Source organism: Euprymna scolopes, chromosome 27 (assembly GCF_053919585.1).
Source record: "Euprymna scolopes isolate OS-2025 chromosome 27, ASM5391958v1, whole genome shotgun sequence".
NCBI classification, from domain to species: Eukaryota; Metazoa; Mollusca; class Cephalopoda; order Sepiida; family Sepiolidae; genus Euprymna; species Euprymna scolopes.
In genome coordinates, this window is record NC_136508.1 from 75,500,435 (window position 1) to 75,516,744 (window position 16,310).

The 16,310-nt window shown below is 30.7% G+C and overlaps 1 protein-coding gene across 1 annotated transcript in view; it reads left to right on the forward strand.

The window, feature by feature from the left end:
* The window catches only part of LOC145248918 (uncharacterized), a 424,846-nt gene that overhangs the window by 107,520 nt on the left and 301,016 nt on the right, over positions 1–16,310 (forward strand). The window lies entirely within an intron of this gene.

Sequence of the window (16,310 nt, forward strand, 5' to 3'; positions counted from 1 at the left end):
GTCCTCGCCATTTATTTATTTTTAAAGTAAATACCAGGATTTCTATGGGCGCTGTTTGGCGGCATGTGCGGGATCAAATATACTTAAGAATACAAAGAGTCTAATTTCGTTTTTATCATACATTATAGTGGATATTCGTTATGTTTGTCTCAAAGAATTTTCCTTCTGATGGAGATTTAAATAATTGATTTACGAAAAGTTGCGTGGGGGGGGGAAACAAATGTTGAACGTTGCGATTTGCAAACGGATTAAATTAAATGATATTAGTTTACATTATTTTTATGAATTGATTATTCTATTATTCTATGAATGTACCTATTTACTATGCCTCCCCACGGGACAGAGTTAGACACCAGGGTCGTTTTTTAACGTGGAGAAGATTCGACATTGCCATCTTATCCCGGTTAACCACCTGACGAAGGTCAGAGGAATAATTGGCCGAAATGTCGTGAAACAACAACTAGAAGATGGGGAAATAAATAATATAAATAATACAAATAATATAAATGAAATGAAAAATTATACAAATTACTCATCTAAAAATAGAATTCCAAATTAATTCAAGAAAAAATAACTTTTAAATAAAATCCGAAATTCATGAAATTACGCAATGTTATTTTTATTATCTTCATTTAACTATTTTACTTAGTTTAAGATATTCGTAAAATTAGTAATTTCTCTGTGAATAAACACGATATGTTCGTCCTAGTAAAGTCCATAGCACATATTTACATTAGCTATTAAATAAGGCAGGACATTATCGAAAAGCGTCCAGTTTGTAATTGTTTATAAAATTAATGATGAAAAGTGTGACAAGTATTTTCATCACTTCAAACGAACAGCTCTACTACGGCTACTATTACTACTGCTGCTGCTGCTGCCGACTTACTTACATGTACAGACATTACTATTTGAAAAATAAACATTATACTATTTAATTATATGTAATTATTATTTCCCTTCGATACTTACATTGTACGCTTGTCTGTTTTACATTAATAAATTAATGATTAAATATCAATAAAAAAACTTATTAAACTAGGTTTTCTAAAAACTGAAACAAAAACGTTAAGAGCCAGAGGTGTAATGTAATTCAATAAAATAAAATGAAATAATATCGACACGGACTAGGTTTGCTTACATCAAATCTAGTTTGTTCCACAGAAATCACTTTAATTCTCCCACCCCCAAACAGTTTCTATATTTTTTTCTCACTGCATAATTATTTCGTTCCTAATGTAACTATATCAGTAGACGTCGTATTCCTATATATATATATATATATATATATATATATATATATATATATATATATATGAAAATGTTTCCGGGGGTACAGAATTTTATAACGGCTAAATACAGACCAAAAAGCATAATGTATTTAAAGAATAAAAAATGAAAATAAAGGTTAGCTAACCAGGCTTCGCTCCTCACTTATCAAAGCTAAATCGAGGAAAATACGATTGAAAACAAACAAAAAACGTCATGAATATCGCGGGGTAGTAAAAAAAAAGCACAAAAAAAAAAACCAGAAATAAACGGGGGAAAAATTACATAGGGACTAAATTAAGTCCTAGAAGATTTTCTTTTTGCTTGCAAAGAGAAGGTCTCAATGACTTAATAAAAAGAGTCTCTAAAATTTTCAAATGATAGGGAGAGTGCGAATTACTTAGGATCGTAAACGTGTCAGCACTGAAACTCGTGGCACACGCATGGTTATTTATAAGATGGTCGCAAATCGCAGAACCATACGTATTACTCAGAACACCCGAGGGTGAAACATTTGCACAACGAATCTTTGAAGGCACATGTATCAAACGATAATGTGCCTTCAAAGATTCGTTATGCAAATTCATTTAAGTAGTAATCACCTTAAATTTCGTTTTAATTTCGGTTCGCTGAAATTATTTCAAGTAAAGAGCATTAAAAAAATATTTCAAAAGTAAACAAAACATGAACTGAACTTTTATCGACTATGGTAACATTTATTTCTTGTATATTTATTTTTTCGAGTAGTCGTTTGTTGGCTTTTCTGCTAAACACTCTTACTAAATAATATCGAGGAAATATCGAAAAACAAAGAAACAAAAACAGTTTTGAAAAATAATGAAGCTTTACTTACTTTAGTAAAATAATCCGAAACAGCAAAATGGGATATTAAAAAAGTAAACACGTAATTCTTTTAGTTTTTTAAAGCAAAGAATCGATATAAATATGAATAAGAAGAAAATCGCGCCCTTTTCAAGATGAGCAGCTTCGTTTCAGTTTTACAGTATTGAACGGTGAAGTATTGCACCGTCGGATTCAGGGTTGTACTATTGTAGTGTGAAGAACACGCAGAAAGTATTGTAGTCAAATGAATTCTTTCAAGTACACTGACAAAAAAAGCTAAAACAAATATATAAATAAAAATAAAAAGGTTATGTAAAAAGACACGTAATCACGTGAGCAGGATTTTTTCCTTCTTTTGACACGATAACAAGTAACATTATTATTTTTTATTATTTATATATTTTCTAAAGAATACCACGAGCAAGTGGAGAAGGAAAAAACAGAGTTATGCAAAATTTGTGTCAAGAATTGTCTAAAGTTCCGACTTTTTTTTTTTGGCTTTCACTTTAATAAGAACGTGAATTTATGAGGTGAATTTATTCGACACAGTATGATTCAACTAAAAAAAATAAATAAAAGCTAACTGGAATTAAGATTAAAGTTAATCTGTTATTTTGGACCCTAGCCTCTTTTAAAAAACCTCGTTAAACTTTGTGACATATTTACATTCTATGGAGATCAGGCGCGAACAAGCACCCAATAATTTTATTATACCATATTTCTTAAAACTGAAACATAATTATCAAAGTATACTTACGCAAATAGATATGAAACGTCTTTGTTAAAGTTTGTACCAAATTTCCATGGAGTACAGGCGCGAACGCAGACCCCACGATTTTATCATACCATCCCTATTTAAGTTAAAACATACTTATCAAAGTATTCTTATGTACATCTATATCAAAAACACTTGTAAACGTGTTGTTTTATTTCTTATTTCCATACTTTGTGGACCACCGATCTGCCAAATCGAACATACCCATTTCTGATCCTCGATACATCTTCTATCATTATATGTAATCATTTTTTTTTTAAATAGTACACCATATAGGAGCCTATTCGTTACTATACACACACACACAGACGTTCAGCTCTATATTGAATATATATAAATATATATAAATAGTGAATAAATGACAAAATACTATATTCCAAAGTTCATGATGTTGAAAATCTTATAATTTATTCCTTTAATTCAGTTGACATTGATCAACATCATGAACTTCGGAACAGTGTTTTGTCATTTATTCACTACATTGCTCTTTAATTACATTGAGCTTCTTAAAAAAAGGATTGTTATATATTATAAGAAAACGTATTTCTACAGAAATATATATATATATATATATATATATATATATATATATATACACTCTGATTTTGTCCATACTGCATAATTTTGTTTATACTATATCTCTTTGTGTCGAGGGACAATAAAGTCTTGTGAAACAAAGTGCAGCGTTTGCTGTGATTGCACCATACTATATCATATGATAATTCCTGTTTCAGTTGCCACAGATATAAGCAGTGACCGGTTTTCAGGATTCTATTGGAACTCTTTGTTGTCCATGCTCGCTTCTATCACTTAACTACCGCTGTTCCCACAATACTTTTCCAGTGGCTGTGCTCTTCAGCACTTACTCCCAGACTGTTAGGTTTATTCGACCGGCCTTTGTATAAGGAGCCATATACTAGTATATAATGCTAAAAGAGGAATTTATTTATTTATGGGAGTTTATATCTTCGCCAAGCGATGTAAATATCGATCAATGAAGCATAATCGATAATATTAATATTTAATACAAACAATATGTATTTCGTTATTTATTTGTAAAGCGACAGATCATGACACATTATTTGCATGTCCCACCCATAGCTACAACTCTTACACTGTGCGAGGTTTAATAGAATTCCCATATGTTTTACTGTTTTACACAGCAGAGGTACATCCTACAAATAAAGATTGCATTTGCCGATGTGATACAGATGTTCAAATTCGATTGCTGCCTCATAAACTTACTATGAATAAGCAAATAATCCCGTTTTATTTAATCATCCAATAGTGTTTGGGAAATGATTGATACCCTTATTCTGGTCACTTTACATACACTTTTTAGAAAAATAAATCTGAGCCGTGTAGTCAAAAATAGAGTTTTTAATTAGAGATTAATATTAAATAAAACAGGGCAAGCATGCAAGGCATAAAACATAACTAAGTTCAGCATTTGCCTCCCCCATTGAGGTCCCAAAGTCCCCAAGGCTTTTAGATATTTAAATTTGAGTTCAGCACCATGCAAAACTGCTAAATAGACATACACAGAAAATTTTGGACAAGTATAGTAAGATAGTTCCAAAAATGAAGTGTTTTATTAGCCCTAAAAGAGCCCCTGGGGCACACCCAAGAGTTATCGCGAAGTATGAACGTACAAAATTATATAGAAATCAGTTGGTTACAACTTTTCAGAAAGTTTTATAAAAATCCAAGGTATCAATTTTTTTTATAAGCACAAAAGTTTCAATTTTAGCCATTTTAACCCGAAAGGCACCCCTAGGGGAGGACCGGAGTTTTCCCGGGAAATTCGTTCTGCTACGTTTTTACTCATATAATGTTCAATGTTTGTGCAAAATTTCAAAACAATTACAAAGCGTATGAGAAAAGTGCGGACAGACGAACGGACCAAAAAGAAAGAGAAAAAGTAGCATTTTTCTGTATCTATACTTGTATAAAAGCGTGGATTCTTTTCTACGAAAATACACAAACACGTAGACAGCGTTCCTTTATCTACTACATCCTTTGAGAAATAAGTCCACATTTTCTTTCCAAATGAGAATATACGAGAGGCCTTTACTAAATTTCTAGACTTTTTAGTACAGGCATTTAAAATTGTCGTAGGCTCTTGAAAATTCAGTATGTTATTGTCATATATCTTGCGAGATGACTGCCCAATTTTTATGATTTCATGTTGAAGTGAACAACTACAGCAGGAACACACTTACCAAAGTCTGATTGTGATAGTTGATGAGTTTTAAAAAGGCAATCTAGCGGTGAGGACATTTTTGAAGAACGATATGCAATAAAATTCTGTTTTTAACTTAGAAAAATCCCGCAGAAACGTATGGAATGCTTCAGACTGCTATTGGATAATTTTGCATGAACTGAGCTTTAGTTCTTGAGTGCTTATAAGAGATTCAAAGGAGGCAGGGAGTCTGAAATAGATGATTAATGGTGTGGTTTGATGAAGAATACGCTGAGTCGACTCTTGCAGGTCGTACAAAACTTTTCCAGAGATATTGGAACGAATGTGGTTAAGATTAATGTATCGTGTTCTCACATAAAGCTAGGAAAAATACAAATACCTTTGCATTGAAGAACACGATTCAAGTCATCATGCCAAGATGAGAGGAAAAATGGCAGTGGATATAGACACGGCGTATTAGCAAAATTTTCAAAACTAGTCATGCCTTTCATTACATACAGCTTCGGCATTGTTGACTAGCAACAAAGGCAAATAAACAGACTAGACCCGTACACGTTGAAGATTTTAACACTGTAGGTTGTTGGTTGTTTTTGTTTTACGGCATATCAACCATTTTCAGGTTATTTAATGCCGATTCCAGTGATTTTGAAGAACAATTTTTTAATAGAATATATTTGTTTTTGTTTTTGTTTCAAGTCGGTTTCTATTTAACCCATACTTGGGACCCTAACAGCTACTACCACTCCGAGTCAGTGCGGACCTAGGAACAATGGCAATTAAAGGGTGACTTCGCACTCCCAAAAGCCCGCAAGCTGGGGTCTCACCACTGGATATAGTTTAAGGTCAAATCCAGGACCTAACATTGTAGGGAATTACATACAGTGTCTGCCAAGGCTGTATCTGCCGAGAGAAGTAGGAGGTATTGGTCCTTCATAAATTAGCCATCCATATCATGCTACTAATATGAACACCGGGCAATATCTGATGAGCTCCAAAAATACAAACATCTAAACGGTATTTCAACATCACGATACAAGTAATAGAAATGCCTCCATCACGGAAGTCCATAAAAAATTTATATAAGACTCTCTTAAAAATGATACACTATCGTAAAACAAAACTACTATGCGACTCGCCCCAAAATGTCGCCAAAAATACATCAAGAAATTCTATTTAAAAAATAAAAATGAGAGAATAGGTCAACCAACAGCGTACTAACTATGTTCTGGGTGCTTTCACGCAGAACATGTATATTAGAAAGGCACTATACACTGATTCAAAGGAGGATCGCTCGACTATGATCAGGAGAGGATTATAACGGTTGCTCAAGATCAAGGTTTGCTGACCAATGTTTTAAAAAATGTGAGCGGTCTTAGCAATGCCAACAAATGCATATTCTGTCACATATTCTAGAAGGTGTGAGTTACCTGATATCCAATTGTAAAACTCAGCTAGGAGACAACAATGTGACGCAATGGAGTGTGTGAATATCTTTACTGGACGACCTGTAAGAAGTTGACTATCGAATGCAGCAACAAGTTCTCGGAACAGGTTTACCAGAAAGAACAGTTCGGAATAAGTCATATACCATCCACTATGATTTTACAATTCCCGCGGTTATGTATCTAGAAAAAGTAACAATTAATCCAGACAAATGATATGGAACAAGAATGGGAGAAAATAGTGCTGCTAATTATGCTGGGTAAAACAGAGGTCAGACAGAAAGATAACAAAATACGAAGGTCTTATGCACGATATGAAAATAAACTGATATCCTATGATGATTTCTATGATTCCAGAAATTATACGAACAATAGGACTAATGAAACAGATTTATAAAAAATTACCTGACAAATATACCCGGTGAACCAAATACAAGAGAGCTTAAAACAATATGAAGATTTCTATGATTCCAGAAATTATACGAACAATAGGACTAATGAAACAGATTTATAAAAAATTACCTGACAAATATACCCGGTGAACCAAATACAAGAGAGCTTAAAACAATATGAAGATTTCTATGATTCCAGAAACTATACGAACAATAGGACTAATGAAACAGATTTATAAAAATTTACCTGACAAATATACCCGGTGAACCAAATACAAGAGAGCTTAAAACAATATGAAGATTTCTATGATTCCAGAAATTATACGAACAATAGGACTAATGAAACAGATTTATAAAAAATTACCTGACAAATATACCCGGTGAACCAAATACAAGAGAGCTTAAAACAATATGAAGATTTCTATGATTCCAGAAATTATACGAACAATAGGACTAATGAAACAGATTTATAAAAAATTACCTGACAAATATACCCGGTGAACCAAATACAAGAGAGCTTAAAACAATATGAAGATTTCTATGATTCCAGAAATTATACGAACAATAGGACTAATGAAACAGATTTATAAAAAATTACCTGACAAAATATACCCGGTGAACCAAATACAAGAGAGCTTAAAACAATATGAAGATTTCTATGATTCCAGAAATTATACGAACAATAGGACTAATGAAACAGATTTATAAAAAATTACCTGACAAATATACCCGGTGAACCAAATACAAGAGAGCTTAAAACAATTGCACTTAATCGAAGGTTAGAATCTTTAAAAGATCTCTTGGTTGGAATATATTTATTGGCGGGCGAATGCCTGGCATCGAGTAGATTTCCCCATTCCTAGCTTTAATAAACTGGTAAGAAAATTGGGGAATTTTTTTTAATAGTGTTTACTAGAGAGGGGAGATAATTGATACTTACTAAACTCTGATCCCAACTCTATCTGTGCGAGGGTTTGCTTAGCCACCATGGCATGACGGTACTTTTCCATACAAGTAAATCCTGACTTAATATTAAAAAAAAACAAGCATAGTATTCGATGCCAAGATACAATTTCAGTACATCTACCCTACGATGGTTTATGCAAGTATTGACGCACCTTCTTTTGAATGATTTTGCCTACGGAAATAATGTTAAAGCTGGGTACTTCACCAGACTAGGTGAATATTTATACAGAAAAAAAATAAAGCCAAAAGACCGATGGACAAATATATTATAACATAATTTACTAGTTAATAAGTGAGAGGAAAATTAATATTCATAACTTCTTTACTAATCGACATTTAAGAGGTAAAAGAAACAGTAATTAACTCTTCAAATGTCTATACATTTCATATAGAAATCAAGTATTAACCCCAGAACGGGGCCTCTTGTTTTGTGAGAATTTCAATAAAAGTAAAATGAAATAAACAAGATAAAAAAATTATTTATGTACATAAAAGTTATGTACGTAACAACTGGAACTTCCATGATCCTCTGTGAGTGCCCAGTAAACGAGGCATAAAAATGGTTTAGTTCAACATTTGCCCCCATCCCTATTTAGCCCCAAAAGTCCCCAGGGGACGTCAAATCCTGGTAAAAAGTAACAAACGGTGCATTTTTAGGGTTTAACATATGTACATTTGAGTTCTGCACCATGCGAAAAAAGAAATAATTAAGTCCATCATTTACAAACGCAAGAGTTATAGACAAACAAAATTATAAAGGAATCAGTTAGTTACAATGTTTACGAAAGTTTTATAAAAAAACAAGGCATCATTTTTTTTTTTTTTTACTAATTTACAATTTAAGCCATTTTAATCTGAAAGGCATCCCTAGATGTGGGGTCAACCGGAGTTTTCCGGGAATCCATTCTATAACTTTTTTTTACTCATGTTTAATCTTTGTGCAAAATTTCAAAAAAATTCCAATTGAGAAAAGTGCGGATAGACGAACGTATGAAAGGACGAATGGACAAGGGTGAATTTACGTTCACACTCCTTTTGTCGGGGGGGGGGGCAAAAATTTATACAAGAATTATATATAGATATATAATTATATATATTATAGATAAAAATCAAACATTACACCAAGAATGTTAATGCTTTGTGTTCTATAAAACTATAATCATTTGCTGAGAAATCATAGAAATTATTAAAGTCGACACTCGTATAGAACATCATTGTTTTCAATATATTTATTACGCCAAGAGAATCGATGCTAGATCAAAGGATTTTTTTCTCTAGTTTCTATCCATTAGCCATTATTACTCATAAGCACGGATCATCTACAATTTTTAATTTTGTATTGTTTTTCTTTCTGCGAAAAGTCAGTGAACATAATGGTGAATAAAATGTCAAATACAAAATCAATCAAAAAATATAATTTTCACAAATAAAACGCAGTACTTATATATATATATATATATATATATATATATATATATATATATATATATATATATATATATATATATATAGCGAGATAGATAGATTGATAGATAGAGATATTATATGTATAAAACAAAGAATATTTCTGTGAGAGCACTTCTAAACCTAACAGATTTTTGATCTGACGACGTGAAAATTAGTATAGAGGGTATTCATACATGTGAAAAAGCTTTACTTGGTTTTCATCTGGAAGTAGTGCTGCTAAGGGGGTCAAGATTGAAAACTTGGTACGTAAGGGTCATCGGATTTTATTTGTTAACTGTATCGTGAATGCATATGCGTGAATCGTTCACGTTCACTTGACAGATTACTTACGTAATAAAGAATAAGTACGTTTTGAAAATAGCTGTTTTAAGGACATGTCAAGCTGGCCTAATGGTTATCGTACTTTACTCACTGTATTTAGGTTTTGGTGTCGATTTCAGGTCGAGTATTTTTTTACTTACAAGAAGTGAATCGTTTAGAAAAAACATAATACTCGTCCACAAATGTCTCAATTTCTTTCCTTTTTCTTTTTACTTTATTTTTCTTTTTTTAAAAAATTAACCTGATGTTCCATACCTTCGATATTCCTCTTTATAATAAAAATATCTGCATTAATTAAAATATAATATGTATGCGTATTTTACAGTCGGGCAATGCTGGGCAATGCCGGTCTTCTCTCTCATATATATATATATATATATATATATATATATATATATATATATATAGTCTTTGAATTTTTTAACCTTTAAAACTATGCAAAATAATAAAAAAAACATTTTCATGATTCATTAGAAAACCATCCAGTCAGTAAGTCATATATATGCAACTTTGTCAGTGTGTGCGTATGTGAGTTCGTTACTTATAGATTCCGAAACAGCTGAGCAGATTTTCTTTAAAATTTTCAGATTTTAGTGCCCTAGTTAAGTTTTTTCTCAGAATACTCCAGATAATTACCGATGATCGATAATCGAAACCGTTATTTAAATTTATCTAAAAACAATCGGTAAAACCATTTTTTCCATGTCATCGCTTAGCAACAATGATAGAACAACGGGCAATGAAAGTTCTACTGTAGGTAAGTTGATAAGTGTTTTTTTTTTCATAACGTGGTTTTTATCTTCGACCTCGCAACGTGATTTTCTTAATTTCCTTTTCATTAATTAAAATAATTTTATAAGATTTGAAAATTAATTTGTTTTTTCTTTGTTTTTGTTTATTTTTTGCATGACGGGGTCTTTAGGTTCAAATCCCGCACGTAAATTTCTTAATATCTTTTTTCGTTAACTAAAAAGAACTTTATCAAATAATTTTATAAAAGAAAAAAATAGGTTCTTTAGAGTGCAATGTAGAATAACATATTTTGAACTAAGTTACGCATGGAGGTATGTGAAGCTTCCTCCCGAGTGATTTTACGGATTTCGATGACAATAAAAATATAGGAGTGTGAAATATTGGATGATCCTAATTCAATGCAGGCAACGTCGGGTTTCCCTGCTAGTATATATATATATATATATATATATATATATATATATATATATATATATATATATATATATATATAAGTATATATATATATTATATAATATTAAACTGTATGACAGTATGACAGGAGGATTTGTAGAAAAAGGATATGAAAACATTCATATCCTTTTTCTACGAATCCTCCTGCTACAGGACTTCTGATAAATGTATTATTTTCACTTTGACTTTCCATGTCTCACTGACTTTAGCAAATAGGGTGCATACCTTTATAACTATTTGCTAATATTTTCTCTCCTCTGATGAGATGGTAGGCATCGAAACCCTATAGGTTAAGGAGATTAATTTTCTAAAGCATTCTTTGTCTTGCTTAGAATAATAAAAATTCTTTTATATGAAACTCAACCACTTCATTTCATTTCAATGAGAGTTTTTTGAAATTCAATGAATTACAATTAATTTACTTGCTCTATCTTACATATCGAGCAATTCTTGTTTAGATGGGATAACTTATGAAATATTACTGCCAGTAATATTTTGTAAACCTACAATCTCACGTTTCCATAACAACTGATTGTTAAATAAAAACTATTCTGAAGAGTATATATATATATATATATATATATATATATATATATATATATATATAATGTCATACAGTTTAATTATAATTTAGATGTTTATGTCAAAGATGACATTTCAGTTCAGTAGGTACTTTAAAAAATGAATGTTGATGTCAAACTGATTTGTTTGTAGTAATAAAAACTTATGCGGAACCATGCACACATCTTATAACTGTTGAGAGCACACAGTCGGTGCAAATGTTTGACACAGCATGATAAAAGATGTGTGGTTTTATATAAAAGTTTTCCTACATGTTGCCTAAATTAAAAAAAAAATATGGATGTAGCGCTGCTAAAGCTTTAACTGCGCCCGCAGACACGAATCTGGGTATTTCCATGCACAGCGCATATATATATATATACACACACACACACACACACACACACACATATATATATATATATATATATATATATATATATATATATATATATATATATATATATATATATATACAGGGTCTCCACGAATCTGGCTACATTATATAGCCAGACTTTGTGGAAGCATCCTCTGGATTATGTAGCCAGACATTGTGGGCACCCTGTACACACACACACACACACACACACACACACACACACACACACGCCCACGCGCGTGTGTGTCTGGCTACATAATCTACAGGATGCTTCCACAAAGTCTGGCTACATTGTGTAGCCAGACTTTGTGGACACCCTATATATATATATATATATATATATATATATATATATATATATATATATATATATATAAATATATATATATATACATATATATATGTGTATGTGTCTGTGTGTCTGTGTGTGTGTGTATATATATATATATATAGAGAGAGAGAGAGAATAAACGACAAAAAGTTATATTCCATAATTCATGATGTTGACCATCTTATTATTTATTCCTTTAATGCAGTTGACTTATACAATTCTTAACAGTATCTGTTTCATAGCGCAAAATCAATCACTTAATTATTATATCAATCAGTGCATCTATTATGCCCTTAACTTATCAGAAGAAATAGCAACACTCAGTCCGTCAAAAGGAATTGGAATTTGATTTGAGATGGTAAAAATCCGAAAATTGGAAGAGAAGCTGCAGATACCTTTATATTTTTCCATTACGCCATATTGAATTTTTATCAAACAAAGTCATTAAACCCAACTATTCGTACTAACAATTTGAATTAATTTATGAATCTTCCACTACCAAAATGTTCTATTTAATAATTAGGAAATTTATTAATTCTAAGTTGTGTATACATACTTATGAAAATAATATCAACAAATTATAAACTATTATACATGTTTGTATATACGAAACTAAACTAAACTAAACAACGATTTATCATTTCGGTCAGTTATCATAACTAATTAATTGTTCCGAATTTAAAATCATACATAATTCAAATCTATTAGCTATCACATTCAAAATTATCAATCCTTACAATTATAATTCAAAAACTATATGTAGGTTTTGTTAATTTCAAAAATAATCTGAAAACTCGTTTATATCGTAATTGTCAATAATTAAATTTGCCTAATAAAGTGAGACAGAGGCACCTCCTTGGAACAAATCTAACGAACTTAACTTTACTTATATTTATTTATTTTTTTATTTTCACAACGCATAGACATCCATTCAACTAATAAGTAATTCTAGTATAGTTTTAATGTCTTTCACTTAATATTATTATTAAAAAATTAAATCGATTTATATTATAAATTAATACACTAATTATTCCAAAACAAAATGTAAGTATTACAGATGATTTCAATCGATCATCATAAGTTATTAAGTTATACTTCATATCTGCTAATGTTGAATTGTAAATTAATTAGTTACTTCCATTTACTTTAATTTTTTACTTATTTATTAATATATTTATTCATATATCAATATCAGCATCATCATTATTATTTATATTGAAAGTAATATTTTTAATTTTTACATTTCACAAACTTTACTCAATTCCGCATCCGACAATCTAGTTTTAATAAACATTTTACGAACTTGTTCCTTATTTAAGCATAATTTTTGTTATCATTGTATATATCCTAATTCCCTAATAAGTATGTTTCAGAGTTTCTTCCTCTGATAACATGTTATTTTAGTTATAAGTAAATAAGTGTATATTAAAGTTAAAACTAATTCTAATTTAAATTCAAGTTAATAAGATTTATAAATATTGTTACGACCTAAAAATTATAGACCATATCCAACCCAGGGTTTCGTCATACTTTAAATCCCCTCTCCTATGTAACTTAATTAGATTTTATTTTTATTTATTTTTAATTAATTTATTTATTTATTAAATTTAACTAATAATTCCGAAATTAATTTATAGACGTTAATTTAATGAGTATATATATTAAAAAAAATATATGGTTTATCTTAATAGATTTACAATAGATATATCTTATTATAAGTATAACATTGATTTTTATATGCAATTAAACCATTTAGCTTATACATTTGAAACCACGTATCACTCAATTAATAATGACTTGTTGCATCATTTATTTTTATATCATTATCTGGAGTCTGATTAGATACATTTTTAATATTATGATTATTTGTGTCCCATTTTCATACTAATGTGTAATTTGTGTCCCATTTTTTATTAATGTGTAATTTGTGTCCCATTTTCATACTAATGTGTAATTTGTGTCCTATTTTTTATTAATGTGTAATTTGTGTCCCATTTTCATACTAATGTGTAATTTGTGTCCCATTTTTTTTACTAATGTGTAATTTGTGTCCCATTTTTTACTAATGTGTTATTTGTGTCCCATTTTTATACTAATGTGTAGTTTGTGTTCCATTATTATACAAATGTGTTATTTGAGTCCCATTTTTATTTAAAAAAATGTTTTTTCTAATCCATAAATTACCTTACTTAACAAACTCAACTTTACCATCTATAAACCTAAGTATTAAACTAAGTAATAATAATATCATGTTCCATTTCTATTCCCTATACTAATTAAATATTTAATTCTAACTCCTAATCGTATAATATAGATGTACGCTCTTTTTTATCACACTAAAATAATATATTATGTGTAAAATATTAACATACCTTCATTGTTCATATTAAATATTAATTTAGATATATAAAGTAATCTCAACCAGATGTAAAAGCTCGATAAAACCAAATAGGAAATAGAGACTATAATTTTTTTTTCTTATATCAGCCCAGTCTTGACAGTCGTGTTTTAAATTCCTCCATTTCTTTTTTCTACGCAAATCTTATCTTTCTTTTAATAATATTTGAACTCATTCCCCTTTTCCTTGTACTCATCTGTGATTTATTCCACGGATTTCTGCCGTTTGGATTACTTTGGACCATCTTCCAATTACGCGATTCCCTGTGACTTCTGGAAATGGAAATTTAACCAACTTTTTTGGATTCTGGGTTTTAAAATGTTACCGTTATTGGATATTTTACCTTTCACCAGACTATTTATTCACGTGAAATCACTAGATCTATGATTTACTTATAGTTTCATCAAATACTTTTGCAAGCAAAATCCGATCTCGTATTTTGCTAAATCCTACCCTCTGATTAGAAGGAAATATTTCTCCGAAACTCCGCAGATTAAGAACTATCCACTTATTTTTCAAAGTGTTTTTTAAACATATTTTGTTAACTTATTGTTCTTATTACAACTTCTAACTGTGACTTATGTTGTTAGGACATCGATTGAAAACCTAGGTGCACCAAGTTCGAATCCAGTTCCTTCCACGGATACTCTTTAATCAAACCCACATACAACCTTTCGTCTAACATCCTGGAAAAAAGGTATATAAAATAAATATATCCAAGAAAATGATAAGGATACATTTCCCGACAAATAAACCCTGGCTATTAAGAATCGCATAATATTCGAACAACAAATACGATTTCTTCGGTACAGATCACCTACGATGGTTTATATAAGTATTAGCGCACATTCTATATGTGATGTTGCCTAGAGAAATAACACTAAGCTGAATACTCCACCAGACTAGATTAATTTTTGTCCTTGAATCAAGTAAAACCAAGGAACCATAGGACATAACCTCATAGATCGTTGAATTGGTATATACGATAAGCAATCGATATAGTCATAGAATCAATTTTATGCCTCTCATAACGACCCTTTGATGTTACGTACGTGTCACTTGTGTGAGCGTGTTTATATTATTCTTTTCTGAGTGCAAAATCGTGTTTTTTTTAGATTTACACAACGGTTATTGATTTAATATCCACGACATTTTGTTTAATGTTTTTTTTTCCATTTAAATGGAATCACCTGTTTAGAATCTTGATTTGCACCGGAATTTGAAAGTGGGTTAGTGTTTACAATAGGAGCTGTTGTTGTTGTTGTTGTTGTTGTTTTTAAATCTCTTTTATTTCTGTTACATTTATTTCCATCATTTTTGCAATGCTTTTTTTTTTTTAACAAGGATTGAAACGTGTAAACGAACGAATGTTTTGACTTATTATTTATGCTGTCAACTCCCGTGTGGCCTTCGGGACAAGATCACAGTGTAGTATCTGTTCTTCAGATGCTGCACTTCAATTTCTTGTTCTCTGTCAGTGGAGGAGAAATCGTTCACAACTGAGACAATTTTTATTTTTGTTCCTTTTCTCCACGTTAAAAACGACCCTGGTGTCTAACTCTGTCCCGTGGGGAGGCATTGTAAATAGGTACTCAGGACGTCTATCCAGATTTGAGAACGGAATATAATGATGCTACATCCTAGGTTTAAAGAAATGTGACTAGTGTTCAATAGAGATTGCCTCTTGAATCAGTTTTATACTTCATCAACGGTTTAGTGCGCCCTCTGGCGATAAAGGGGGTTGAAGTTTGGGTGTC